Raw genomic sequence first — 25882 nt, 5'->3', positions numbered from 1 at the left:
TAGGGAAATGCAAATAGTTCTGTTAAGTGTTTCTCAGTTCTGCATTTGTATTATTACTGGCCATTAAGTTTCTGTAATCATTTGTGATAGGGCTTTGCATCTGGGTTCTTTGGCCCTCACATTGGAAGTTTCCTTCCCAAGTAACAGGTATCTGTGGGATGCAGATGGAGCACATAACTGCCCAGGACGTGGGAAATGCAAGATGTGGTTTAGACGTGACTTTACACAAAGGTCACGTAACCTTAAATAAACCCTGGGCTAGGTGTTGCTGCACTGCAGCCTTCCCTGTCCCCAGATTATCCCCCATTTTCTCTTTGTTTTACAAGTGTATTTTCTAAGTCTCTCCTTTCACAAGTGTCAGTGAAACTGCAACCTCCTACCCGGGAGTTCATTTGTACATGGGGATTCCTAGTGACCATTTACAGCCCAAATAAACCTTCTGTGTGATCCTTGTGTGGCGCTAAGCAGGCAGTTTGCAAGCAATCCAACAGAGAATTTTCTTATTCTCCTGTAGAAACTTAAATTTTCACTGGGAGTGGGAATTGTTTTATTATTTTTATCCAATCTGCCTGTGTAAAATCGCTATGGCCCGGCCTGTCTTGTATTTATGTTTTCACTGTCAGGATGGCCAAATGTTGGAATGGGCTGCCCAGGGATGTGGCGGAGTCCCCATCCTGGAGGTGTTCAAGGTGCATCTGGATCTGGGTGATGTGAGTTAGTCACTTAGGGGTTACAGGGGCTTGGTGGGGGACTGGATCATCCTGAAGGTCTCTTCCAAACTTGATAGTTCCATGATTCTCTATGAAAAACTACTTTAAAAACTCCTGTCTTCTTTCCATAAAGCCCACCTAACCCATCAGCTATGGGAATCTGCAGTCTGTGACATCTCCCATCTTTTTTATTTCTTTTCCTTTAGGCAGGAACAGCGCCTTTCCTTTCTGGCGGGGCGGGCAGTGCCGGGTGCGCCCTGCGCTCCGCCGGTGCCGCCGGTGCCGCCGGTGCCGCCCTCCCCGCTCCGGGGCCGGGGCCGGGGTTATGTAAAGAGCCGAGTTACGCAAGGAATGCAGATATCCCCTTACGTAACCTCCCGCCCCTGTCGGAGCCTTCCCTGTTCGTGCCGGCGCAGCCTATACATTAACGGAGGGAAAAGCGTTGCTGGCGGTGTTGGGGCATCTCTCTCTCCGGCTCTACAGTGACCTGTTCGCTGCAGTGGCTCTTTCCACTCGGGTTTCGTCAAAGTCCCACCTCTTCCTTGACCTGCAGGACATTCCCTTCCATTGAAATAAATAGCACACATATCTAAGTCATAGTTGTGCCCTTTTCTGGGTCTAGGAAAGACTTTACTAATTCCCAGTTATTGCACGGAGCAAAGTTAATCCTCCGTGGACAAAGGGAAATTACAAAGTTCTGTGTACCTCGAGCTCTATGGTTAGGCTGCTGCCACAATTGAAGGAACTGATTCTGATGCCTGTGTCCAGAGGCAGATTTCCAAGTCACTTAAGTGCCAACAGGGCAAGAAAAAAGAGCCTCATAGCTCAGAACTCTGTCTTTAGCAGATATTAGGGAAGATCGCAGAGATGGTGGGGCCTGTTCTGTTTGCTTGTCCCCTCATACGCAGGCAGAGCATCATCAGGTGATGAACACTTGGGATACTTTTATGGAGCAGTAGATGCTGTCAGGGCTTCTGTTCTTGATGCCTTACTCAATTCTCTCTATACTGATTTCTGATCCTGCAACTTTCCACGCCTTTCCTGTTAGATTTAGTGACCCTGATAAGTTGGGGGTGAGTGGTTTGTTTGGGGTTTTGTTGGTGGTTTGGTTTTATGTTGATTTGGGGTTTTTCTGCCTTTTCCTTAGCCTTTTTTCTCCATGGAAAGGCCTTGAATTCCATGGACACCTTGAAGGATTGGTGTAAAGGAGTGCTCTGCTCAGGGCTTTGCTCTGGTTCTCTACTGAGTCATTTTTGACCATATACCTTCATAACCCTTTCCTTTTTCATGTGTTCCTAAAGCCCAGGATCTGTGGGGAGGGTCTCTGTATGTAATAAACTCATTGCTGGATCATGTAGTGGAAAAGAAAGGATTTCCAGAGGGAGCAGCTCCAACATGAACAAATCCCTTTGAGACTCAGGTAGTCAATAAAGGCTGGAGCAGATGGCAGAAGGTGTGAAAAGGAAGGTGACCTGCTAGATTAGTCAGTGTTTGAGTGGCTTATTCCTGTCATCTCCTGTACAATAAGCTGATAGTAGGGACACAGCCAGTCTTCTCAGAGCTAAAGTGGAAGAAAAGAAGAGGTGTTGAACTCAGTGCCTGCCTTCCCTAATATTTAATTTTTGAGCTACAGCAACCTTTTGTTTACAAAACAGAAATATCAGAGGAGTCTAGAACTTAAATGAGTAGAGAAATAAAAAATAAACCATCACATTGGTGTTTCTTCAACTTTGTTTTTTCAGATCAATGTAGTTTTTCTTCAAAACTCATAAGAATGAAGTAAAAATTTTAGACTTATATGTGCTACCCCAAAACAATGGGGAAAGGTAAATTTGCTGTATGGAAACATTCATTTAGTAATCTGTACTGAAACTGGATATTTGCTAAAAGAGCAAGAGTAAACTTCACATATATTCTATCTCTTTGCTTTTCCAGATGTGCTTTAACAGTTTATAATGTGCTGAATCTGTTCAGGGATAATCCCTCAAGGTATCTTTTCAGCATTTTGCAGTGCAGTAGGAAGGAATGGGTGCTTCCATGACTTTTTCTTGTGCCAGTGTGACACAGATGGGTGCAGAAGGTCGGAAGAGAATATCAACAGCTTAAAACCACTTTTGCCAATTTTCTCCATGCCAGGGGCCAGAATCCATAGCCTTCATTTTCCATCCTTAGGCACCACACAGGCATCCTGTGGACACAATTAACTGTGAAAATTCATTATAACACAGTGGAGAAACTGAAAGGCTTTTTGCCTCTTGCACTGGCTATCAGTTCCATGTTGGTCACAGGCTGAAGACAATTTTTTTTAATTCTTTTTTTTTTTTAGTAGGAGTAGTATCTATGACTGTCAGTGGAACACAACTCTGAATGGTATTCTCAAAACTCTGTGCAAGCTTGGGAAATGATGCATTTAAAAAGCCAATGGAGCCATCTAGTGTTTAAAATTCACAATTTCATGGTTTTTTGACTTGTGTGTGCAAGAGCAACATCTAGGTATTAACAGTCAGAGGGAAAACAGCTCATAGTGTTCCATATTAATCCCTGATAGCTCTTGATTCTTACAAAATGTACAGTTATGGGTGCCAGAATTGTTAAATTGTATGTGGAAATTTCTATTACTTCACTAGAGACTCCCAAGTCTAGACAAAAGGTTTACTTGTCTTTATCCTCAGCCACTTTCATATATCATAATTTCCAGTTACACGTTTTGATTTCTGCTTGACATTTAGATCCCTCCAATAGCTGTGCTGCTCCCTTGCCTGCTGCTTCCAGGCATACATTTAATCAGTTTTTCTCTGTAGCATGACCTTCCTTCTGTGAGCTGTCCTTCTGACAGGCTGGCGTATCAAACCTGATGCAGTGCTCTGGAGTTGGTCAGAAAGCTGGGAAGAGGCCACATTGCATGTTTCATACTTTTTCCCTTAAAATCATGCAGCAAGCTTCACTGGCTGTTATCTTCTCCCCCCAGCAATAAGTGTGCCGGCGTGCACACAAGACACGCACACAATTTACACTGATTTTTTTTCCTCATAATTTCTTGTGCTGAGCTCAGATTTAATTGCTCAGCATTTGTCATCCACTGTCCTTTCCTCCATTACATATTAATGTTGTCATTTTCTGCATCTGTGGATAACTTCTAGTGACAAAGAAACATGATTTTTATAGTTATTTTTTAAATAATTGGGCTGGCTTTATTCTCCTAATGTAACCTGCAAATGTGAGTGCAGATCAACTACTCAACAAAAAGGCAAAAGAGAATTTTGCTGCCCTATGGAGAAAAAACTGTGGTCAAAGCAGAGACTGAGCCAACCTATCAGCTTCTGCTGGTTTGGCAGATGTAGGACAGAGGACAGAAAGTGTCACACGAGGAACAGCCACTGATGTTTCTGAGACAAACCACCTCTTCCTGGGTCCATGACAGAAATCAGTGTCCCATAATCATTCTCCTTTTTTTCTTCTTTTTTCTTTTTTCTTCCTGTCCAAGTCCGGTCTAATCACATAGATTGGCTAGACATCATTCAGTGATTAATTTAAATCCTAATGTCCATTTAGCAATCTAAAATATGTATAATTCAAAGGTAGGGCAGGCTTTGGACATGGGAGCTGATCTGACCTAGCTTTGGAAGTTTGAAAGATAGTGGCTAAATTTAAGCTGGTGTTTTAAGATTCTCTATAGTCCATAAGAAGAAGCAAATGCTGTCAAAAAAGCTGGTTTATTTTGATCTCCACATAGGTGCCTAGGAATGCTGGAGTCAATCCCGCATGGCCAGCAGTAACTACTGAAAATCAGTTGCTTACCAGGAATCTCAGAGTGAGTCAGAGTTATTGTAGTTCTTTTGGAAGCTACTTCTGGATGGCCATCTTAGGCAGGAGGGGCATGATTCTAAGAATCTCTTAACAGCTGGACTCCTTTTAGAGGTTGCCCAGTGTGCTCAGGAAAGGAAACTGAGTCTTGTGCTTTATAAACCTGTTTTGATTATTATTGGTGGTTCTTCTGCCTGCTATACATTTTAAGTTTTTAAAACCAGCATTTCTTCAGTGATAATATTGCCAAAAGTCAAAATTAAGGTTCTGATAATACCACAGTGCACTACTGCTGTATTGTATTTACTGAATCCCTTCAAAGGGACTATCATATTATCACTATGACCTCAAAAAAATGTTAGTCTTGTTTAATCATTAGAACAAAGAGCTGGAGGCCAGAAAGTTCGTAATATAACAATTAGGGACAGAGGAGAGCCAACATTGTGGTTCATAGAAAAGAGACCAGAAAAGACCTGTCTGAGTCAGTGGAGTTTCCATTTTCCCCAGTTGATGTAGTGCACAAACCCATGATATATCCAGTTTCTGCAGACTTAAAGTTTACATTAAAGCAGGTCCTGTGCCAAGCTGCCCTGTTTACGAAGCTTCTGTCTGCACAAGGAAATCGACTGATACAGCTCTCATGGCATAAAGTGTTTCTGAGCTTTTCTAAAAGCTGCAACTAGTTATTTAAGAGCAACTATTGTGGAATAGCTTATGCTACAGTGGTTACACCCATCACCTTCCCTGGAGAGAAGAAAATCCATTACAATATTCTACACATGAACTCATTGTAAACTTTTGCAGCATTTTCTTCAGGACTCCACAAATAGGCAACTTGAAATAACATTCTGAATGACATTAGTTGTCTTTGAACAGTTAACCCTAAAATCTAATGGCGTGACTTGGAATGCTTAACAAAACTTTGATTGGAGGCAATTAGAATTAAGCATGAGAAGAAAGAGGAGTTATTAGAGGGAGTAAAACTCCAAAGGAAAGGGAATGAATAGCAACAAAAGGAAAACTGTAAAGGAGAAAATCAAAGTGAAGAATTTACAGTGAAAGTCAAGATGGGAATGTTTCCTCAACTGATAAATGATGGTGGTTGTAAGCCTGAGTGAGGTACAGCAGTACAAAAGGATAGGATTATCCTCTAGATCTTAATGCCTGTACCCACTGATACCAGTGTGCAGCTTTACTGGTTTAAGTGCATCACATAGTCCTAAATTCAGACAAGCAGTCATTAAACATGGAATCTGGCCTTCTCTGCAGAATGACTTTTCACATCCCCAATGCCAAGGCAATATTTCCCTGTTGCATGCCCATGTTTGTTCTGCCAGCCTTTTCACTGCTTGTTTCTCTGACTCCCAATATGTCAAAGCCCAACTCTGACATTTCACTCGGAGGATCTTTTAGAAGAACTGGGTTTTTGGATCTGTTTTGAACTGGACAGAGCAACTTGCTGTTTGTTTCCCTCCCTGTGGCAGATGCTTCTGTCCTCTAAGCAGACTTAAATACTGTGACAGATTGAAGGAAAAGTGTGTTGTTTCCAGATGTGTGGCAGGAGCTGTGGAGCAGGGACAATGACAAGGACCTGTGCTGGGCAACAGGAAAGGACAGAACAGGGCAGCAGAGCCTTCTCTCTCAGACCTGCCCTGAGATACTGTCTGAGGTGGTGAGCCCAAGTCTGTCAGCTTCCCACACCATTCACAGACAGGTTTTTCAGTCTTCAATCCTTGCAGGATCAGGAGCTAAAGAAGTGTTGTTTCTTTTATTTTCATAATTCAGGAGCTGATAAAAGGTTACCTTGGTAAAAAATCATAATCATAGTTGTGATATTTGAGGGAATGTTATCTATGTAATGGAAATTTTTTGCCCTGTTTTTAATGTTCAGGTATTTTTTTAATACCTGTGCATGAATGTGTATCCACATCTGCTAGAAAAGCCTTTCTATCTGAGATTAGGAGTGAAAGGGAGTCCTTTGTTTCAAATCTTAGTTTGACCAAGCAATTAGACAAGGAAGTTTGATGAATGTTTTACTCCAAATGTTTCTTCAGGAGAGCAAAACTTCAAAAAACTGGAAACATGAGACAGGAAGTCTTAATTAGCTGCAGGAAGGGAGACCGGAGCAAGTGGACTGGACAGGAGAGCCTCTACCTGGAGCTTTCAGAGCAGGGTTCTAGATAACTCCAGGCAATGTGGTATCTACTTGTAACAAGTGATTTAGGATGTTTCAGGAAAATACACACTGTATTTCTTGGTTATCCAAATAAAGGGCAGTAAAGTGCTACAAGTGACATGAAATCCAGTGCAGCAGTTTGGGGGGCACACATTGGTGCAGTTTGAACAGATCCATGCACCAAGGGTGAGTAGATTGCTCCACAAATAATTCCTTTGTGTGAAGTTATCACAACATAAGGACTCTCTAATATTGTGGAAAGAGGGGAAAATAAGAACTGAGGGCAGTAGGGGGAAAGCAGCAAATTCAAATGAGAAGCTTGTGTGCTATTTAACAGTATGTGTGATTAATAGGTGTCAAGGAAAGTGCTGATTTTCTACCTCTTGATGTTCTCACTTCAAAGCAGTGTACTTTTCTGGAAGCAATGCTTCAGCTGAACAGCGCTGTGGATCTCAGCATAGTAATAAATGGGCAAAATGTAATCGCCTTCCCAAACAGGAGTCAAACTCAGAGAGCTGTTGTTTCATCCTGCCCTTAAATTCTCTCAATCTGTGAAATTTCTTAGACAGTTTTGACTTCCTTATCCTAGATTTCATATTGCTTCTTTCTGCATGTAGTTTAATGTTCTAAATTCGTGCCTGAAGGCCAGAGGTGCCTTTTTTTTTCTTGTTGTTTGAATACTAACTTGAAGGCTGAAAACATTCCTGTTTTTCCAAATCTGGAAAAATGCAGAATGGTCATATTACCAAAGGGAGAGAGAGGAGGGGAAAAAAAAAAAAAGAAAAGGAATACTGTGTACCCAACAAAATAGAGGCAAGAATGCAGGAATGTAAATGTGTTACAGGCTGTTATTAGGATTTTGGATGCAAAAATAAAACTTAGTAAAGACTGAAGATTTGAAAAGGCATAATACAATCCAATTTATTTAGACTAGAAATTGCCCTCCCTAGATTGCTAAGGTGACAGGAAAAATTATGAAAAGAAGATAATCATATTTGTTTTAAGTCTGGCAGTTTCCACTGAAATGCCTGTCTCTCTATAATAGTTTTTTTGAAGGAAGTGCCTTGGGGAATTACCAGAAAAATGATCTTTATTAAGTGTTCATGGCCATCTGAACTATCCACCCATCCAGTATAAATGTGTTCTGGCAAAACAAGTGTTTGTGTTGCCATGGCCTTTCCCATGATGTTATTTTCTTAAGCAAAAGCATTTTTCTAGCTGAGATCTTAACAAGGACACAGGCAGGGCGCCATGATTCAGTCCTTGAAGAGAAAAATAATGATTTGTAAGGAATGGTGAGGGAAAAAGATGGTCTCAGAGGGGGTAGAACACAAGACCTAGATATCTGGTGTTTCTTTTGCCGAACAGAAGCAGTGATTCCTTCCACTAATCACCCCTGTTCTGCAGGAGAGCAGTGCAGCCTCCGCCAGCCCTGCAAAAATGCTGATGAGCCCAGTGCTGAGATTCTCCTGAGGCATCCTCAGGTTAGGGGAAATCTTGCTTAAAAATAGCAGCTCAGTTACTATTTGCTGAGCAAATCACACACCTCAGATACAGGATTCCAAAAATCAGGTCATAGGGCCCTGTGCTGTACACAGGTACAGGGTTTCTGCACAAAAAATATGTTCCCAAGGTCTGTGTGGATCCATGTGTTGTATTTGCAAGGTTTTAACTGTTCTATATGCTTGGGTTTGGGGTTTCTCTCTGCCTTTGTCCTGCAAAATCACTTTGGGAAGGTCCTGCCTGAGGGTTTCACATTGGTTTCTGTTCTCTACTGAATACCTCTGCAAATGAAAGTGATTGTGTATTTTACTTTGTTTATGGATTTATACTCTGGGTTTAGATTAATATCAAAATGTTCTAGCATAAAAACTGGTGAGCAGATCTCATAAGCATTGAACAACGTTATTATAAAGTCATAATGACTAAAGCAAAACGAATGGGTGCTTACATAAAGTGCACAAGGACAAGGCAGGTGTTGAGTCACCCTTTCTCTGTATATCTTCCCAAATTCCAGTAATCATCACTTTCTGAGGCAGAGGTCATCTCTGAATCCGTCTGCTTCCCTTTTGCCAAGGGACCACAAATTCCTTTCAGAATGAATAAAACTCAAAAAATGAAGAACAGCAGGACCAAAGGCTGGGGCTTAGCTCTTGCAGGGTTTCGATGCGATTTGGGCTTCTTCCTTCCTTCAGCTCCTGTGAGACACCTCTCTCAAACTGCTTTCATACCCCTGTAGCTCCACAAGTCACATCAGAATATTGATCTCAATAGAAAATGTGAAGGGAATAAGGTCCAGAAATGCTGAATGTAGGTCCAAATCCAGTTAAGTATCTATTTGTAGAAGAGACCACATTACAAAAAAAAAAAAACAAACCCAAAACCAACAAGTAACGAAAAATAAAAATAGAGTAGGTCTGTAAAAATAGAATAGGCAGGGTCATCTTATTCCCCCCAAATTAATTTTCTTCGTAACACAAAACACGTCATGAGAGGGTGAGTCCACATCTCACTGATACCTGAACACAACACCATTTTAGCAAACAGATCAATTACAGAACTATGGCAAAACAAACAAAGCAACATGGATAATTTTATTTGCCATTAAATGAAATTAATTAGTGTGACACTAAGGCAGCAAATAGCATTTGATATAAAGAGTAGAGTATGCTAGAACTTTGCTCCAGAAAGTGTTTAATGTGTTCTCCTGACTACTGAGACCATTCAATCTCATGCTCCTGCATTGAAATGACTTTTAGAAATCCCAGGAAGAGAGCTCTGCTCCATCCTCTGGGAAGCAATTCCTCAGCCTACCACCTCACAATAAGTTCTTCCTGTTCAGCTCAACACTTACCTTGTCATCTTTCATATCCATACTCACTGGAAGAAAGTCACAAGATATCTAATCTAAAATCCACAGAAAGAACATGAGGAACATGAGGTAAATCCAGTTTGCTTTATGCAATTAATTCCAGTGAAATTAGAAGGCTATTTAGGGGAGGGAAACAAACTTGCAGCATTACATAGCACCAGTCATATCTTTTTTTTTTTAATACAACCTTTTGAAATCAGATTAGAGAGAAAATTCCAAGTTAAAATTGACTCAATTAAGTCTCCTGCTCTTGCATTTCAAGAGGCATATGTCTGATGCATGAAGCAATAATGGAGCTGCGTGATGTGGGATGTCTCTGGCTCATGACTAAATCCTAAGTGGATTTAGTTGTCACAGTGTGCTGCAGGGAGCTTGTAAGCTCCATTCAGCAAGAAAAGGGTTGACCTGGATAGTGACTCTGAAACAGAAGGAAAGGGAATGAGCTGCAGGGGATGACAAAGCTGCCAGGAGAGCAGCAAAGATCACCCAGAATATAACATCACTTAAAAGGAGGCATTTCTAAGTTGATGCTGACAGGAATTCAGAGATGTGGGTGAATCAAAAAAAAAGATCTAGAGGCTGGAGATAGCCTCTAAACTGAGTTTACTGGTGCTTATCTGCTGCCACAAACAGTGATAGTAATTTATAGGTGTGCCCCAGTTGTCAGGAAAAATGAGTTAAAATAACCTAGGAAAAATGAAAGCCTGTAAAATAGTCCGCCTTCAACAAAATGCTGGAGAACACAATGTAATGGCAATTTACTTCCAAGTATGTGCTTTATTATTATGAAAATTAATAATACATTTAATTAATATGGAATTATTGGGAATGACGTTTTACTGAGGAAATAATGATGAATTTCTGAATATTAGACATAAATTAAGTGGTTCATATGATAAAACATCTTAGATGCTTAGCTTTTGGAAGCATTTAGAATTGTCCCAGTTTCTTTACTGGTAAATAATTTATTTAATGAAATACTTTAAAACTGTTCTTCCATAACTTGCGGAGAACACACCAGTTCTCAATCCAGCTCATGTCTACTCATCCAGTCTCCACTTCCTGAGTTTGCCTATGAGGATGTTGTGAGAGACAGTGTCAAAAGCCTTGCTGAAGTCAAGGTAGACAAAATCCACTGCTCTCCCCTCATCCCTCCAGGCAGTTCTCTCATTGTAGAAGGCAATCAGGTTGGTCAAGCATGATTTACCCATAGTGAATCTACCTGATTCCACCTTCTTGTCTTCCCTCTGGATGGAGATGGCCTCCAGAATGAGGCGCTCTGTCTTCTTTCCAGGGACTGAGGTGAGGATGACTGGCTGGTAGTTCCCTGAGTCCTCCTTCTTGCCCTTTTAGAAGACTGGGGTGACATTTCTTCCAGTCCTCAGACACCTCTTCTTATCACCGGCACCTTTCAAAGATGATCATGGGTGGCCTCACTATGAGGTCTGCCAGCTCTCAGCACTTGTGGATGCTTCCCATCAGGGCCCATGGATTTTTGGATGTCAAGTTTGCTTAGGTGCTCTCTTACCCAATCCTCCTTGAGAAAGGGAGGGTCTTCCTTCCAATATTCCTTTACCCTGGTCTCAGTATTCTATGAACTTTGCAGTTTAAATCAAAATTTAAAATTTAAATTAGTGAAAACTCTCTAACTCTGCAATGTTGTGTTGTTCCCAATATGCACGTGGCATCAGTCAGACCCCCAGTTCTCTTCATATTTCCAAATAAGATATGTGAGTCTAAATTTGGATTAACATTTGATCCAATACCTCATTTATTATGTAAATGAACAGTAAGATAACTCTTTTGCTTAGGACTTGAGGATGGGCAGTGGGAGATGTGGGTTCTAATTTACAGCCTGACTATTAATTATGAAAAAGCTGTTAAGAACCAACATTTCTTTGACGTCTTGCTGGTTTGTCTGTCAGTTAATTAGCTGTCCTTTAAGGTCTACTATCATGGCCCTTCTGATGCAAGTCGAATTGCAGTAGTCCAGTTGTATATCTGTTATGTTTCAGATGAGAATGATCTGGTAATGTATTTCACTTTTAATTAGCAATTGAACAGCATAAATGCATTTTTTCACTGCTTTTGAAGTGCCAATGTGTGTTGTAGATAGCCTAAGAATGACTGTCATCATTGGTCTGTCACAGGGAGGTATTATTGATGTCCCAAATCTTTGGAGGAATTAAGTTCTCTGTTCAGATTTATAAACAATAAGTTGTTAATTTCTTGCATGGAAACTAAGACAGCTGATAACACCCAATAGTGACATAGTGGGATTCAGCTTGCAAGGAGAGGCCTTCCCAATACCTATGCCTTGCTTCTTCCAAAGATCTTCACATCTACTGTAGGGACAGTTGAACTGCATGAAAAACTGGTCCCAAATCACCACATTGTATATCACAGAATCAGTGTTTTTATAGTGGAACAGCTTAGAAACCACAGAATCATGGAATGACTTAAGTTGAGAAGGTACCTTAAAGATCATCTGGTTCCAACCCCTCGCCATGGGCAGGGACATTTTTCACTAGACCAGGTTGCTCGGAGCTCCACCCAGCCTGGCCTTGAACGCTTGCAAGGATGGATGGATTATTCCATTTTCCTGTTGTGGGATGGATTATTCCATTTCACTGTTGTGGGAAAGAGCAAAGGACAATCCTAGAGACAGGCAGCTGAAGGCCACCATCAGTTGAATCTACCAACTGCTAAATGTAGTGACTCCCCGCTTTCCAGGGAGTGGCTGGGCATGGCCTTCTGTTGGGAAGTAGAGAATAAATCTTTTGATTTTCCTTTGCACACAGCCTTTGGTTTTGCTTTATTAAGTTGCCTTTACCTTGATCCACAAGTTCTGTCCTGTCTTATTTTCTCCTCCTCTGCCATGATGAGGAGACAAGCAATAGAGTGACTTGGTGGGCACCTGGATGCCAGACAAGGTCAAACTCCTGCACTATCTGATAGATTTTTTGGAAATGTTGTGATGGATTTTATTTTGGTTGGACGCATTTTTATACCTGTAAAGATTGTGATAAGGCCAAGAAGTGGAAGTGCATTCTTGTCCAAATTCTGTGTTTTTCTCTGTGTTTGAAGGACTGAACAACATTTGCCAAACTATTCAGTTGTTGGTCAAAAGTTGGAGGAGCTACCAGAACATGCTCCTCTAATATTTATTGAACTACATGATTTCAAGCATCATGTTGACAGGGTTTAAAATAGTGCTAAGGTCTCTAAATCTCTGGTATAATCCACAAATTAACTAATTGTGAATCTAATCAGTTACAGAAAGAGATCAACTATCTTAGAACACTGTGGCCCCTCATTAATGTTACTCAGAAGATGCTTGTGGCAAGTGATTGATGATTTCAGACTCCTAGAAAGAATTTGAGAATGAGTCACAGATCTCTAGCACGGTGGTGAAATAGGTGAAGGGGGTGTTTCTTTGGGGTTTTTTTAGTTATTTTTGCCCTAAACCAAATTAGCTATCAAGGTGTTACCAGTTTTGTAAAACAATGAAACCTCTTGTTCTGCTCTCTGGGATTTCCCACATGAATGGAAAACAAAGAGCATGGGCTCTGTACACTGGAACATTCAGAAAGGGGACTGAGGCCAGTGCAAGCATCTGCTCCTTTCAGGAGGTTGTGATGTGGTCATAAGACTTGGAGATTGGTTTGAGTTCCCGTACTAGCTAAGAGACAGCAATTATAAAATTAAGTCACTCAAGGTCGTGTCAGTGTTGGTAGGCACTAGACAGCCCCGCTGCTTGGTGCTGGGCCTTCTGCAGAGCCTGCCTTGGGAGATATCCCAAGGATACCCACGGAGTATGAAAGAAGCAATCGGCCAAGAAAAGCAGGAAAAAGCGTTCTTCTGAAGTGGGGGAAGGGATGCTGTTTGTTTTCTGATTTTAATCTGCAGAAGTCCAAGAAAGGGAACCAAAAAATTAAAGAGTGGGAGGACTGAACTGGAGGGGAGGAGAGTAAAAGTATCTTTTTACATCAAGAATAGCCAGAGCAGACCACTGTTTAAACCTTGGAACTTCATTATTCTTGGTCCAGCTGGCAGTCTGTTAGAAGAATCCTCCTGACTCCTGGCTATACAGATTTTGGAGAAATGCAGGTTTTCCCATTTCCACTCTTGCAAGAGTAACAGTCTCCTTGCCAGAAACACCAACATGGGGAAAGCTACATATCTGGAGCTCTGTCCTTGAGTAAGGTCAGAGAGAGCTCAGCTGCTGCTTCAGGAGCCCAGAGGGGACATCCAGGACAAGGCCAAGAAGAGTCTGTCAGTGTTGGTGTTAAAGACAGGTATCCAACTGCACTGTCTGTGTTCACAGAGATTCCCTCAAAGTGCCCTGTTAGCCAAAGCCTCTGCTGTAATGTACAAGTCAGAATTCCAAAGGGTAACTGCTCTTTGCCAGGAGAAACTGGTTTCTGTCTCCTCATTTCCTGCAGAGCTTTCAGAAGCAGAACATAAGCGTGTCACCGGAGCCACAGGAAGCGCGTGGTTTGTCCTGCCTGGCAGCCCCTGAAAACCTGCATCTTCCCTGATGCTTTTTGCCTAAGTGTTTGAAAGCATGTCACTGAAAGGTGCTTGCAGGCAATAGACATTTCTGTTTACTGCTTCAATAAAAATGTCCACCCTGGCAAAACACAGTGAGACAAACTGTGATTCTCCCTGAAGAAGGAGGACCAGCCATGGGCTTTTTCCAGTGGTCAGTGACAAGGGGAGCAGAGATTATAGCTCTCAAGGTAAAGTGTTTGCATCTTCCTTGACACAGCTGATCCAGGCTAAAGTGTGCCTTGATACTGCTGTGAGACCAGGAAGTCTTTCTCTTTATTGTCTGTATTCTTTTCAGTGCCTTGTAGTAACCAAAAAGACAGGCAAGAGATCCATCCAATGGCATATGATAGAGAGAAAGAGAAATGTGGGGCAGAAGGTGGCACTTTTCTGGAGAAGAACTACAGACTGGGGCGGGGGGGAGGGAAAACTGAGCTTGATTTTGTTATCTGTGTTGAGTTGAGCAATGTAAACCACAAGCCTGTAACTTTTAAATATAATACTCTCTATTGTAGTATAAAACAGTCTTTATGAACTCTCTTACCACTTTGTGTTTCAAGGCATTTTGAATTTTGAAGTCTTCTGCCCAAGCAAGGGCATGTCTGCGTGCACTACCTAACCTATTTAACCATGCATATATACAACTCTTTAAAGAATTGTATATAGAGGGGAACTAACCAAAATAGTAAAAACAGTCGTCAAAACTTAACACAATAGATTGAAACTTGATGCATTTCTCATTTTCTTAAATTTCCAACCAGCTTTTTCCAAAGTAAAACAGTAAGATCTTGACACTGCCATACACATGCAGATTTCATTTGGAATTTTCAAAGGTCAGTGAAGAGCAACTGTGTACTTTGGAAATCCATTTAGGGGCACAGATACTATTTTTAGATAGTAAACAAATGAAGATGGACTTTTATGCCTCTAGCTGAACATTCCACAAACTTACAGAGAAGTCCACACCTAAATATGTCTGATACTAAATATTGTGGTGTTCTGGGATTCTATGTATTTTAGCACTTCTTGGATACATTTATTTAATTCTTATTATCAAGAAAAGGTGTCCTTAGTCATATATGTCATTTCCCAACTACTTAGATCTTCTGGATTAGGCATTGTTGTCCATAGTGTGTGCTATTACTTGCATTTATTTTTCTGGACAACTTTTATTTAACAAGGAACCTGTATTGTTCTGTGAAGTGTACACAACACAGTAGTACAAGGAACAAGAAACAATGTCACCAAGCCCAGTAGGAGTAAGGTTTTGCTAAGAGAAGCAACTTAATTCGGGGAGAGAGATGTCCCACAAGCTCACGGACTGTGCCATCACACCAGCTCATCTTTCTGATTCTGTAGTTTGTGAAACATTTTGTCAAGCACAGCTGTATTGAAGATTGGTATCTCAATCCCTAGGTTATCTGTGTAGCCACATTCTTCATAGGTGGCAGTGAGGCAGGAAAGTAATTGTAATTTAGCACTTGGAAAGTTGGCACACACTTTTATGTCAGCTTCCCTTTTTAGCTAAATGCTGTTTCAAAACTCTTCCAAGTTAGACGTGGATAAAAATAACTCAAAGATTGGAGGTACTTTTCAGACAGGAGTCCACAAAACCAAAAATCCTGCTCTATCTCTGCCCAGGACAAGCACTATTTAAATATTCCAGGCATTTTTGCAACAGTTGGAGTTGCAGAAAATCTGTGGTGAACATAGACCATAATCTTTCTAATGGCATTTTAAATTTGTTGAGCGCTCTGGCAGTGAGCCAGTTGTCTGACAATGTTACAGGAACGGGGGTAGGTTAGAATGACCTAGACACATGCAGAGAAACCATTACCTTCCCAAGGCATTCTGCTTGGGATTATCATTCTGGAACCTACAACAAGGAATGCCATAGCAGTGAATTTAGGAGGGAATACCTGGACTAATGAGTGCTACAAATAAGACAAAAACCCTCTGCTCTAAGGGATCTGATATATTTACTTTTATCTCTTGTTTCTGTGACACTGAATGTTTGAGAGAAGTCCCAGGAAATCCATAACGAAACACTACATGTGGTAAGCAAAATGGTAAGCAAAAAAACACTACATGGTAAGCAAAAATATTTTTCTCTTCCTCTTGATTCCAAGGCTGTGAGCGAAACCAGGATGTTTGCTTTCCTTTGCCATCCACTTCTAACACATAAATAAAACAACCACTCCTCTGTTGCAATGTGTCTGAGGTAGTTGTAATCACCCTGTCAACTGACAGTAATTGGTATTTGCTTCGGTCAGCTTTAAAGTTATGCTAATTAAAACTGATCTTCCTACTTACATATTGAAAGAAACCAGTATCTGGAGGCAAGATCATCTGGGGAAATTTTTAATAAATCCTCAGGCACCAATGTCTGCCTCCCTCAGAACTGTCAGCAGTGGCCTCCATGTTCCAAAAGAACACTTTGTCATATTGTCATGGTTTCACCCCAACCAGCCACCAAGCTCTAAGCACTCACTCACTCACTCACTCATTCACTCTCCCATGGGATCAGGGAGAGAATCAGAAGGGGAAAGGCTGGAAAACTCATGGGGTTGAAATAAAGACAGTTTAATAGGGAAAGCAAAAGCCATGCACACAAGCAAAGCAAAACAAGGAATTAATCCACTTTAATCCTGTGGGCAGGCAGGTGTTCAGCCATCTCCAGGAGAGCAGGGTCCCCTCACAGTAACAGTGACTTGGGGAGGCAAATGCCGTCACTCCAAATGTCTCCCCCCTTCCTTCTTCTTCGCCCACTTTATATACTGAGCATGATGCCATGCAACATGAAATATCCTTTGGTCAGTTGGGGTCAGTTGTCCTAGGCTGTGTCCCCTGCCAACTTCTTGTGCACCCACCACTCCCTCCCCAGTGTGGCCGTACAAAAAGCAGGAAAGGCCTTGGCTCTGTGCAGGCCCTGCTCAGCAGTAACAAAAGTACCTCTATATTATCAACTTTGTATTCAGCACAAATCCAAAACACAGCCCCATTCCAGCCGCTGTGCAGAAAATTACCTCAGTCAGCCCCAAACCAGCACCCATCTTCTCTAGGCTCTTGTCTTCACCATGTGCATCAATGATTCTACCGCTAGGACAAGGAAAGCTTATTATGCTGTGTAGCAAACCAGCACATATTGATGGCCAAGACTGTGTGAAAGCCAAAGATGTTTACTATTTTTTCTGAAGTTTCCTTTCTTCAGTTCTTCAGTAGAGCACCTTCTTGAGTGTGCATACCATCCCCAGAGACCTGTAGAACAGGGAATAGAGAACACAGAAAGAGGAGGAAGAACTAGGGAATTACAGTGTGCAATTCCTCAGGTGTGGGCTTTAGTCAGGACACTGGGATCAGTACCAAATGCCCAATAAACTCTTTAATTATGGAATGGTTTAACACTGTCTGGAGGTACCTTCAGCCCCGCGCCCCCCCCCCCCAGCCAGTCACTCGCTGACTACTGATGTTGGATAAGAGGAGACTGGAGCCAGAGGCTGCAGAACAATAGGATGTGCTTGTTCTGTAGCCTCTGTAAAGGCTTCAAGGTGGTTCAAAATCGAGCAGAATAGTTTTCAGAGGACTCCTTGCAGTTTCATAAGATGTTACATGCTTTCCTTTACAAAAACGTGAAATAGCTGCCAGGAAAACGGAAATAAAAAACTTGAAAATCAGATTAAATAGATACCAGTGAATTTTCCAGGACTCTTCCATCCTTCATTTTCTAACTTGTTAATACAAATGCTTTGCAAGAAGTAGGTCAACACTAACAAGAAAGTTACAGTGTTTGCATCTTGTCCAGTTTTAACTAATGCTATGTTATTTCATCAGTGTTTTTTATAAACCACTGATAAAACTAAAGATGTACTTGCTTCAACATACTCCATAAGATGTTGCCAAACTCACATTAAATATATACAAAGATTTTATGACTAAAGATACATGTGCATCATTTTATGTATGTTATCATTTGACAGCGTTGTCATGAAATGCTATTTTTAGTGCCACTGTTGTCTCCTTTAGTAATTTTATTTTTTGTTATTCTGGCAAATGCATAACTTGTCTGAAAATATACAGAGAACCACGAAAATTGTAGGTTCCAAATGACAATAAGAACTACAAGTTGTCATGATTAATCCAGATTTACAGCATGAATGTTAGCTTTTTCATTACTCTGTAGTATAGGACCATACAAAGAAAATAAACTTATTATGTTGGTGTCAGACGTTTTGACAGCTTAGTAGACATCACATTCCTATTTTCTTTCCCGTCTCATATGGCACTGCTGTCTTCCATACCATTTAGTAGTTGCATAATTGTTCCCTTTCAAGCATACAAACAATGAGGTCAACTTGAGTCATGTCAAATAACTGGAGCAAATACCACATATGAAACCATTTAAGATAACAAGTCATGTAATCGCATATATTACCCCTTGCCTGGATTTTCTGGATCATGCTAGAAGTGTGTTAGAATACACAAAAGCAACAGAGCTCACCAACTGGCTGTTTTGCCTATGACAAGCAATTAATGAGCAGTTTATTTCAAAATATTTGATACAGACAAGCTAGAATTCCAAGTTACCTTCCTCTACATCATCACACTTCTTCTTTACTCTGACCTTTTCAAGGCAAAACCTGTCTTCTCCTGCACGAAAAAAAATATGACAGGGATGAAGGTTTAATTTTCTTTTAGTGGTTTTAATAACATTCAGCTATGTTACATTTTAGAGCTGCCTAATTATCAGATGTAACATCTGGGATACAATATCTATCAGACTGCATTTTATCCAAGCTGGGCACAGATACAAGAAAGTGTTATTTGTATTTATTAACTGGAACATAGAGAGAAAGGTCAACACTTTCCATATTCATCCTTCATCAGCAGAGAGGCTGGTGAGGAAGCAGGGTAAAAGTAAAACCCCTTAATCAACAAAAACTTGTGCCTTCAAAAATATGCAAGACACATGAAAGCAAAGAAGCAGCTTCTTACCTGTGCATTTTTTTCTTTTATTGAATCATTCAGTTCAGCTAAAAAGCACATCACAGACCTCTTCTCTTCTCAACTGAAGCCAAAAGAAGTGGTTTCTGTCTTGCTACAGTGGTTGACAAGAAGCACTGAAACACTGTTCATAAACAAGCAGCAATTAAGAGAAAGCAGAACATGGCAAAAATAGTTCCTATTAATATGTTTTATTCCACTCTGCAGCACTTTTGAAGTAGTTAAACAGTTGTTTCTATAATCCTCCCAAGTACATGTGACAGTAGTAACAATTACTGACTCTTCAATGCAAGTTGTTCTGCCTCCAGAGATTTTGAGTCTCTTTTGTTATCTGCACTGCAAGGCCTCACAGAGAAGAGGTAACATCTTCTAACCTTTAAGTCCTAGGGAGTTTCAAGCTGCTGCTGGAGGATGTGTGGACACACAGATTGAACAGCCCTGTTGGTATCTGTTATGGTGTAAATGTGTGTTTCTAACCCTATGCACCCTCATTAACCAGTTTCCCAGTCATCTGCTACAGCACAGGCACCATTCACATTCCCAATATAGCTCAACAGGGTGGCTTTTCCTGCGTGGAGGGGATGCTCAACACAGGAGCTTTATCCAGAATAGCACAGAAGTGCCCGAGCGGGTTAGAGCAGCAGCCTGTCTGGGCCAATGTGGTGGGCCAGTCTCCTGCAGTGAAAGGAGATGCTGTTTAGGGACATTGTGTGAACCTGGCCACTTCCTGTGGTCTGTTCTCCTCATACTCTTCCAGCATCACTGGATTAAGGAGCACACCTCTGCCTGTTGCCTGTAGTATTTGCTTTGATACCGTTATCTGTGATACCAGTCCCCTGCTAGTTTCAGTGACTGCCTCCCCCTCCTCCCTGTTGTAATGTTGCAGGATTTGAAAAGTGACACTTCACATTCACCTCATCAATCACCTTAATGGTTCTCAGTACCCTTCCTGATGATGTCCAACATACTGACTTCTTGCTGCTGCTAGACACTGAGCTGGAAGGTCACTTTTCTCCCTCAGCATCTCTGATGGGGCCTACAACGCAACTCCAGTCCCTTTCTCCATCACAGATGTTTTTCCTCTCCAGTCCCATTTACCTGGAATACATGAGAGCTGTCAGAGTTAAAATCCAGTCTAATTTAGCAACTGGTGTCTTCAAACTGCTGTAGTTTTAATCAGAAAACAAAATGGAATCCTAACTGGAAAACAAAACTCGATCTAGAACAGAATTTGAAATAGCATTTTGAAACCCTTTCCAGACATACTTAAATATAAGAGCTACTATTTAAAAATACTAATTTGACTGAGATCTGGCATCCCCTAGCAACTATTTATGCAGTAAAAGGACTGTTTAGACTGAGTTTTGCACAGGCCTTTGCTTCAGGACTGAAGGAAGGATGCCCTGGCTGCTCAGTGCTGCTCTTTAGGTTCTCAGTGGGCTTGTTCACTCGCGGGCCTCCTCCAGTGATCTGCAGCCTGTGATGGAAGAGGGCTGACATATGTGTGGGTTGCATGGTTATTACTAATGCCATGCCCTGTAGGTGACAGCAGGCCTGTTTCTCAAGCCTGGGCAGGTGTGTTTATTTAGTTGTCTGTGTTTCTGTGCTTCCATGATCTATATGAAGTCTATGAAGTAATGTCCTGGCTGAAGGTCCGTGGTGTGCCCCAACTAGTGAATCACTGTGTATCCAGGAGAGAACAAATGTAACCAGCAGTGATTCCAAACCATTTTGACTACTTATTTTAAACCCATTATGAATAAAGGTTTGAATCTTGTATATCAGCATCATACAGAATATAATTTTTGAAGAAACTTTACAATCATAGAGATGAAAAGAAATATATCAGTGGAAGGTTCATTTTTCAATGCCTGGTTGAGTTACTCAGCAGGATTAAAAATAAAATTTGAAAATGCTTCATAGAAGCCGAGAGAGCTTTACAATCTTTTAAAAGTCATTTCTACTGTCTCCAGCTTCCTCAGGTAGAATTTGAAGCAGCCTTTCATACCAGATATGATACTTCCTTGTTGTGGAAGTGGTTTTGGATTATGTTATAATGAAAACATTTTGCAACATGTCATTTATTAAAATAAGAGTACTTGTGTTACATGAAGTGTGTATAAGTTACATAATAATGTAAATACAACTGTGATTTTGATCCGTCTTTTTTTTTTTTTCTGAAGATAATCCCTTCTGTTTGTGACAGTTAGATGTACAACTTCAGTTCTTTGATCGTGGAAGCTGACAGTTCACACCAGTCTACTATTGAGATGGTGATGTTTATGCCTTAGGTAGAGAAACAGGTCAGTCTGACTCAGCACACTGTCCTGACTCCTGCCTTTGGAAGAGCTCTTTGTCTAGAAATGAAGAGCATGTGCACATCTCTCTGATCATGAGTTCTCCTGAAAAGGCACTACTGGTCTTTTCTAACTTCAGCCTTCTTTACTCTTCAATAAATAGGTGCTTCCTGCAACACAGGAGCCAATTTTTCTCCTTTAATCTCTTTGTGTAACACCTTGAAAACATTATTTTCTCAAAAAATGCTGCTACTGTTCTCTTGGTAGCCCAGAGTGGCAAAAGTGGTATCAGGATAGAGGTATCCAGGCATCCACTGGGCAAAGTGTAGCCCCTCAGCTTGCTCAGAACAAAAGAACATAATAGTCCCTTCCTCCATCTCCTGAGAATGTGTAAAGGTATTGTGCTGTTCCTGCTTTTCCTGAGTAAAGCTCAGGAGGAATGAAAAATCTGAGTCTCTGCCTTACTCAGCATATTAGGTAACCAGCCCAAGGCAGCTATAAAACACTTTTAAACCCAGGCTCCCTCCCCACTGGCAGCAGCTCCGTGCCACTGGCATCCAGCTCTCATTTTAGAGACTGATTTGTTTGTCTTCAGGAGGCAGCAGATGGCAGCAAAGTTGTACAGATGCGCCAGGAGAAGGAAAATATCTTTGTGCACACACTCTAACAACATTCCATGGAAAAAACGTATCATTTGTTTCTGTCTGTCTTGCAGTGTGGTTAAGACAATAAATCAGGTTTATTGGGCCTCATGCAATTGTAACGTAAGGGGTTGTTTTTCCCCCATTTCCAGGAGTTAATTAAATCAGGTTGGGGTGAGAAGACTCAAATTATTTCTCAGTAAATCATCTTCATCTCTGTAGGACTCACTTCTTTGTGCAAATCTCTTTATATCCTTCATTAAACACATACTGATGGCCTTGTGTAAATATTGTAACAAAGTGTTGGTGTGTGCACTCTGATTGACTGCCAGTCTCTGCTGTGAGCTATGGAATCCCTCTCTCATTTGAGCTGTCCAGATACATCCTTTTCCAACACTTCAAAATAGGTAGCAAGATTTTTTTTTAAACATAGAGAGAAGAAAGAGGAGGAAGGAAATGCTACTATATGAAGTCTTAGTGTTTAAAACACTCCGAAGTCCTACTGCATTAAATGAAAAATGAAGTCTGGGTTTTGGACAAGAAGACTGGAAGTTTCTGGGATTCCATCCCTGCTCATGAACATATTTAGTGACGCACTTGACACATGTATGTTTGCTGAAGTTGTCACTGCCAGCAGCACCACATCCACTTAAGTGCAGTAGCAATAAGCATACATTGCTGAGCTCATTTCAGATTGAATGGAGAGTCTGGATTTGTGTTCCTTCTTTTTGACAGGGATCCCATTCCTTACTTGTATCTTTTAGTAGTTTCTTCACTGTTCAAAACCAGAAATTGTGAATAAATGAAGTATAAAGCAAAATTTACAATACAGTCTTTTGGTATAAAAATAGACATGTTTTTGAAAGAAAGCGGGGGCTTAGATTTTCTTCCTGCTGAAGTCAGTAGAAGTTTTGTTTCAATTAGACGAGATCAGTCTCAGGCCTGGGATTTGGTGCTGAGATTCCTATCTGGCTCACCAGTTCATCACACCAGCATGTCTGATGTCTGTAGGCAGTAAGGAGACTAATGATATATGCCAGTTGCATATTTTTCATGTTGTTTATCAATAAAGGGCCAGACTATGAATGTGTTCCTTATGCAGAATGAGATGCAGGTCTGCACAGCCTCGGGAAAAAAATTACTTAGAAAAAGTGACTTAAAATCCCTCACTTTTTCCTTATCTCTAATAAGAACAGACGTATTTTACAAGGTGCAGCTGTCCTCTTCCAGTGTGCAGCTCAGATCTGCTCCTGAGCCCTCATGGGCAGGCAGGGAAGTGTGGTGGCCTCTGAGAGTTTGGTGCTTTCCAGCAGAGAGACACCAGACCTGGGTCACGTCAGGAGAAATAAGGAGCCCACACACCCTTCTGTACTGTGGGATGAATTACACTGTGCCTTCCAGTCTTTGAGTGATTCAGCTTCATGGAACTCCTGTCACAGTAACCACCTCTTAAAAGGACAATAAGAGTGTTTGTTTGATGAACTGCTTAGTTTGCTCCTGAACTAACAGATAAGATCCGGTTTGTTTGTTCTCCCCTTTCTGCCAATACCACTGGACATCAGAGATTAAGAGCCAGACATTTGTTTGTTTGATTTTACACCATGTTAGAAAAGTAGGAAGAAAATATAAACCGTTTTATAATTGATGGAAAAGTTGCCTGTAATTTGAAAAGAACTGACAACTTGCAGGAAGTATTGGAAGAATACTTATTTTGCAAACCTATTCTGAGAGTCAGAATTTATTACAAAATATGTGCCTTCAGTGGGTAGAACAGATCTTTCCTGACTTTGGAAAACCCCAGGATTTTGTAAGTAGATGAGAGACTCAGGGAGGTCTAGTTAAATGTTTTGTAAAAGTTATCACAGAATTAAAAAAAGTTTAAAAATTTCATTTGGCCTCCTCGTTGCTGTTGTGTTTGCTGGGAATGTTGCATGCAAAACACTCCAGTCTTATCAAATCATTAACATTGATTCTAGTCTTAATGGGACCATTTGTTTTTCATTTAGAGACATTATCAAGCATTTTGACTAGTACATAGTCACATAGTGTACATAGTACACTAGTCAAATACATTACATACATTGTAGTAAAAAGGCTTTTACATAGCAAAGTTTTTTACCTCATGAACACATTATGCTCCTTCTTCTCATGAAGGATACATGGCCTCACTCCAAAGAATTAAGTATTTAAAAATTAAAACAATTTCAAAGCTGACACAACTTATTTGGTGAAAAAAGCCCTGTTCCTTAAAAAATATTTGGATAATAAAAGCAAATCCTGGTGAGCACAATAAACAAATTTTAGTTAGGCATAATTGGATTTACTTATTGGTTGTACTCAGTCATGCTGGAATTCTTTCTCCTGGTGCCTGTGTGCTCTACACTACTTAAGTATGATGTGAGATAATATGAAACGGTGAATTGACAGCACAAGGAAACTATTTGGATGGCTGTCTGGAGTTGCCATTATTGGCTTTAATTATGACTTTCTGTCCTTTGGGTACTCAGTGAGCCAGAAAAGGCTTCATATGTGCCAAAGTATTCATTAGTATTCCCCTTTCTGTCATTGTGCTTGCAGAAAGAGTTTATATCTGGCACCTGACTGCAGTTCTTCTTAGCACGGACCGAGATGCTTTGCAGATTTTGATAATCATATGAAAGTACACCAGTGTCTCCACGTTTTGGATGCAGTAGAAGTTGTTCCTAGGTAACAGTGGAAGAACTCTGACCGCTTTCTGATGTAAGTGGAGAACAAACACTTTTTGCAGTTGTTGACGTGACATGGCTGCTTAAAGAAAATTTTGTGGTACCAGCTGGAGAAAGAAAAACATTTACTGGTTTTCCTCTTCCAGGTTAGGGGACCTGCACTAGGGCTTCATGGGAGAGTCCTTGTATATCAGCATTTTAGGCACCTTGCCATCATTCCATATAGAACTAATAATGAAGCCCAAAAACCTTTCTGAAATAAAAATAGCCTCTGGAATCCATTTTGGTAATGAAAAATTGTCTATAGTGAAGAATTTTTTTGTCTGCCATAGGGTGTCTCTAGGGTAGGTACAAAACACAATAATCACTCATAAAGAATATTCCATGAACTCTTCTGACACTTCACTGTGGAGGCTGTGCTGAGAATGGTGACCACTCCTTTGGCATCCACTCTTGAACAGACTGGTGGACAAGGATGAATTCCTGCTCCAATACATATTTACCATTGCAAAACTTAATTTTAATTTAGAACCTTGTTTGAACTTCGAGTCATGTTTTTAGCAGCCTTTGAAATACTGTCCTGTGGGACACCAGATTGTTCTTAGAAACGAATATTTTAACTAAGGTGGTGTGTAAACAGATACTCCTGATTTTGGACGCATTTGATGACATCTTCCACTTCTCATCTGTCACATTACAGCATAAGCTGGCTTTGACCTGAGTACAGAGTTTTTCTTGAACTTCTACAATTACAGGAGGATGCTCAGTTTCGTGGGCTGTTTCACAGTCTGTTCTCCCTGAAATCCCAAATCCTCACACTTCTCAGAGATTTCTATCTAGTTCATGGATAAACTTCAGCCACTGTTAGGCATTCATGCCCAACATTTTGCTTTATGGGATGTAGTGAAAAGATGCTTAGCCAGAGTTTTTCAGTAGCATCCCCTGCTTGGGCAGGAGAAAGAGCTTTCACCTGGAAAGAGCTTTCACCCCAGCTTACACCTGGGGCTGGTGCAGAAATGGATGAGAAGGGAGGATGCTGTCTTGATATATTCTACCCCTTATAAACCTTATATTCCCTGAAACCTGGAACTGAGACTGGGGTATGGTGTTAGCTGTGCAATGGGA

General features: G+C 40.9%; 1 long non-coding RNA gene across 1 annotated transcript in view; it reads left to right on the top strand.

The window, feature by feature from the left end:
* The window catches only part of LOC108444959, a 32768-nt gene that overhangs the window by 4724 nt on the left and 2162 nt on the right, over nucleotides 1-25882 (top strand). The window contains exon 3 of the long non-coding RNA XR_001859682.1: nucleotides 24630-24791. This is a non-coding gene — a long non-coding RNA (uncharacterized LOC108444959). The remainder of the gene's footprint in view (nucleotides 1-24629; nucleotides 24792-25882) is intronic.

Source organism: Corvus brachyrhynchos, unplaced genomic scaffold, assembly GCF_000691975.1.
Source record: "Corvus brachyrhynchos isolate BGI_N302 unplaced genomic scaffold, ASM69197v1 scaffold542, whole genome shotgun sequence".
Taxonomy (NCBI): domain Eukaryota; kingdom Metazoa; phylum Chordata; class Aves; order Passeriformes; family Corvidae; genus Corvus; species Corvus brachyrhynchos.
The sequence above is the reverse complement of the archived record's forward strand: the minus strand, read 5'-3'. Positions and strand labels throughout refer to the sequence as shown.